A 5,000-nucleotide genomic window follows, 5' to 3' on the forward strand; every position below is an offset into this window, starting at 1 on the left:
TAAAATTTCGTCGTTATGTGGAATTATACTATAACACGATTACTTCCAGTTGGAAAGATATTTAGACATTAAAAATGCCGTTTGCTTAACTGTATCTTTTTTGTCAACAAACTTTCAGGCTTTCACTATGATACTCTTAAACCCTTCAGCACGTTAGAGTTTTAGTAAAATTGAACGGAACAAAAAAATTAAATGGTCTAGGTCATCTTGAGGTCGTTTCGAGAAAAATCTATAAAAAGCCTTAAGCATGATGTAGTGGCGTCGGTGGCCTAGTGGTTAGGCTTCTGAACTCGTAATCATGAGGTTGCGGGTTCGGGGGTTCGAGCCGTGGGCCGAACGTTGTGTCCGTGGGAAAGTCACTTTACACAAATCTTCCTCACTTCACCCAGGTGGGAATGGGTACCCGTCCTTAGACTATGAAAGATCTTGTCAGTATGTTAGTGTTTTGGCGCCTATAAATGGCAGCTTGCACAGTATGCTTCCAAGGAAGTTGAGGTTGTTTCTGAATGCTCTCAGGTCTGCTGGGGTAATAGTATAGATTGTGAAGCGAATAGAGCTTGCTGTTGAGCGGGAATTTGCGCTATACAAATGCTATCTATTATTAGCAGTACAGAAGTTGAGCACTTTGTAATTGCCATAATTCGGATTAGGCGGAAGAAGAAGAATATGAGACTACTTCAAGACATACGGAGTTGATAACTTGGTTTTTCTGTTAGATATTACTAGTCTCTGCGCCCACTGGGCTCTATAAGTCAAAGGGTAGAGTTGAAGGGTTCACTTTGTTCGATGACTTTACCATGTTTACGAGGTATATAAAAAGATCAGCTTTCACACAGTTCCTTTTGTTTCAAATTAACCCCCCCCCCAAAAAAAAAAAAGAAGAAGAGAGAAATAATAATAATAATAATAATAATAGTAGTAATAATAATAATAATAATAATAATAATATTAATAATAATAATAATAATAGAAATAATTGAAAAAATATATAAAAAATTTAAAGGATTAACACTTCATTACCATCATCTATCCCGTAGACTGGATGTCCGTCGGTGCACTTTTGAAGATTTGGCCACCAGCTTCCTCAACACCGTCCGTCTTCAGCTTTCCTGAGTGTGTCTTTGAGGTCCATGCCTCTCCCTTTCTTGATGTTGTCCTCCCAACTCTTATACAAAGTATAAAGACATAAAAAGCAAATTAATTAATTAAAACCCCTTGGCCCAAAACTACAGCGAGTACTTACAACTTCATTTCACCATTGGACTGTTTCATGAACAACCATTATACTGCTGAAGTCATTGGGTAAAGTAAATACTTTGTTTCTGGTTGTTGTTTTTAAAAAATTAGGTTAGAAGCTGTACACACGATAAAAGAATGGACAGTTAATTATTTAAGATTTGGAAAGCGGTTTTGTGGCGAAGGGGAAAGGCCTTTAGCCTTGGTGTGCGAAAGAATAGGGTACAATGCCTGCAGTCGAAAATCTTATCCGAAGAGCATCTTGGTGTCTCATCGATATTTAGATCTGGGGTCCTCTCTCACACAGTGCCTGTAACGGACAAGCAGAATTGAATCAACCAATCTAAAAAAAAATATTGACCTAATGAATAATTGAAAAAGGAACCAGTGAAATCAAGGACTTCCATAGCGTGTTTGGGTGTACCCTTGGTTACTTTCTGTCAGAAAAGATATATAGAGGGCGGGAGAGAGAGAGTGTGTGTGTGTGTGTGTGTGTTTGTGTGTGTGTGTGTGTGTTTGTGTGTGTGTGTGTGTGTTTGTGTGTGTGTGTGTGTGTGTGAGAGAGAGAGAGAGAGAGAGAGAGAGAGAGAGAGAGAGAGAGAGAGAGAGAGAGAGAGGGGGGGGGACAAGAGTTTAGATTATCACTAAATGTGTCTTTTCGTTAATTATACAATCAAAATGATAAGCTTATGTTTTGACTGTCTTTTAAACAATAAATAATGTTAGTTAGCTTAGTTCGAATGATAAAAAATAATTTGTTTGGAAATATTAATACTAATATTAAGTATGGGCGGTGCTTCTTTTCCTTGTTTTATAGAGAACGTGGCTGGGACGTTGTTGGAGATTTTTGTTGGGTTTTTTTTTCGGGGGGGGGGGGTCGTTCTTTTTTAAAATATCGTGGCCTAGATGTTAAGGTGTTTGCCTCTTATTCAATAAGTTTCGGGTTGTAATTGGGATAAAAACGGAAAAAAATGTTCTCCTTTCACATCCTTTCCTGCTCTAACAATGTTTTGTCGTCTGCATTCACCTCCGCTTTTAGATTCTTCCCCCCCAACCCTCTCCTCCTTTATTACTCCCTCCTCTGAGCTCCTGGCTGTTTCTGCAGCCTTTCTACACCTAAGCCACATCCCTGATCTTATGGTAGGAAAGATCTACACCTAGCCTTCTCCGACAAGGGCGAAAAATCTCGGAGGTCCCGTGTGCAAGTTGCACACGTTAAAGATCCCTTGTTGGTCTACAATCGATAAGAGTAGGCTTTAGCCACCACCCGGGCAAAATTCAAAATCTCCTACCAACTGTAAATGTTTAATGTGCCCCTGCACTCATAATATGACCTTATGCAGTTGCTTTGTTTTACAAACAGGAACACACAAACACACATACACAAACACATACACACACACACACACACACACACACACACACACACACACATAAATAAACACAGACACACACACATACACATACACACACAAACATACACACACACACAAACACACACACACGCATAATATATTTTTACAGAGCCCCATGAGTCGTCCGTAATGTACGAGTATTGGAAGAGATCTTAAAACGAGAGTGCCATTTCAACATGTCAATATTGACACATTGTGTCCCTCCGATATACGTTGATATATAAATAATATATTATGTTTTTTTAATTATTTTATAAATGCTGGGATAACAGGACTGGCCAGTAAAGACAAGGCTTAAGAGACCCCCCCCCCCACCTCCTAGCCGTTTTAGATATATTGATAAGGGAAATTTGGATTCACACACTCAAAGACAGAAGCATAATATCATATAAATATTATATATATATATATATATATATATATATATATATATGTATATATATAAATATATATATATATATATATATATGTCTGTGTATGTGTGTGTGTGTGTGTGTGTGTGTGTGTGTGTGTGTGTGTGTGTGTGTGTGTGTGTGTGTGTGTGTGTGAGGCAGCGTGGTGGAATCAGGCTCTCGTCAAAATAATCAAAGTGAAGAAACTTGCATTTTTCCACAGGTTTGAGAATTTTCATCAAATTTATATATTTTGGCTCATCACCTTTCACGCCCATTAAAGAACTCATTTCTGTGTGGAGTTTTCTGAAAAAAGTTTGTTAAAGGCACAAAAAAGTAAATTTTCAGTTACCACGGAGCTAAAGCTAAGGAAATAACTTATCTTTGGCAGCCATTTTCTCACTAATTTTACCTCTGAAAACAGGTGATCTCCACCTCCTTCATTTGCAAATATCTCGACTTGTATTCAAGATAAATGGATATTATTTTCATTCAAATAATGACAACTGAACAAGCTTTGAGATGATACCAATAACTCTACATGCCAAAAACTTGACAAGAGCCTGATTCCACCAAGCTGCCTCACGCTATTCATAAATATATAAAAGCTTCTCCGTGTTACACGGTCCATTTTCCAAAGTATAAACATCCAATACTCCACTATTATAGATCTATGGCTGATTATAGCAAACATAGAAACAGCACAAAACACTAAAAAAAAACCAAATGAAAACCAAAATTGGGTCGCGTAACTGATTGATTGATTCCTTTCTTAATTGTATTTTCTTTCATCTTTATTTTTATTATTACATTACATTATTCTTTCAGTTTTCATTCCATTCATTTATATGATTTCTTATTATATTGGTGTGCATTATTGTATTCCATTCTTTTCTTCATATACTCTATTCATGTTTTCATTTATTTCATTATTTTTATTCATATTTATTTATTTATTCATTTATTTATTTATTTATACGCTTCTTGCATTCATGTATTTCATTCTTCTATCTATTTATTTGGCCCTTGTATTCATTTATTTCATTCTTCTATTAATGTATTTATGACACCTAAACAAGGCAGTTTTGCAAACAGCCCATCACAATGTTTAATCATACCATTAGTCCAATAATCCTAATATTTACGATCATAAGAGTAATGCCATATCGGGTAACGAAAGACAAACGACTTTGGGGACATCTCTGAGTGCTCAGAAGACAAACTGCATTCTCTAAACTAGAATACAAGTTTGTTTGACACACAAAATGTGTCCCCGAAATGAAAAGAGTACGGGGGAAGTTGAATCAAGCAAATAGACGCATGCGATGGTATCAGACACTTGGGGGAGGAGGGGCCCAAATGAGCCTCGTGATAATGGGTAAAATTATCGTCCACTGCGATAAAGGCCTATCATTATCATCATTTTCACCCCCCGACCGGCTAGACAAAGGGGTGTCCCTTAACAAAAAGATCTCAGGCATCAGGCCGACCCTCGGGGTAGAAGAGCAGCTAGCGTATGGCGGGCCTCGGGTTTCATGCTGACACAACCACAGCTCATTAGCCCATGAATGGACGCGGCGCGGTGCGACTCGGTGCGGGGCGGTACGCGGGTGGCGCGCGGGCGATGCGCGGACGTGCGCCCACCGCTATTCATCTCGCTAGAATTGAAGGGGTGAGGAAAAGGGAGGGGGGGGGGGTGGGAGGGGAAGGAAGAGGGCATTTTTGAACGAGCGCGCTCGAATTTGTTTTGCGAGTGATCAGCTTCTCTCGTATGTGACTCCACTCGTCGAGCGCTGTGAAACAAGACCGAGATACCTCGCCTCTATTTGATCCCCCCCCCCCCCCGGCCCCACAAAACCTCTCCTCCTACGTCCCTTTGTTTAGACAACAGTGAGTGAATGAGGAAAAAAAGACGGACGAGGACGTCAGGCGGGAAGGAATAACAAAAGAGATGAGA

At 39.1% G+C, this 5,000-nt stretch overlaps 1 long non-coding RNA gene across 1 annotated transcript in view; it reads right to left on the reverse strand.

Annotated features, from left to right (window-relative positions):
* The window catches only part of LOC118478259, a 25,136-nt gene that overhangs the window by 16,198 nt on the left and 3,938 nt on the right, over positions 1-5,000 (reverse strand). The window contains exon 2 of the long non-coding RNA XR_004858921.1: positions 1,021-1,165. This is a non-coding gene — a long non-coding RNA (uncharacterized LOC118478259). The remainder of the gene's footprint in view (positions 1-1,020; positions 1,166-5,000) is intronic.

Source organism: Aplysia californica, unplaced genomic scaffold, assembly GCF_000002075.1.
Source record: "Aplysia californica isolate F4 #8 unplaced genomic scaffold, AplCal3.0 scaffold00448, whole genome shotgun sequence".
In the NCBI taxonomy this organism is placed as follows: domain Eukaryota; kingdom Metazoa; phylum Mollusca; class Gastropoda; order Aplysiida; family Aplysiidae; genus Aplysia; species Aplysia californica.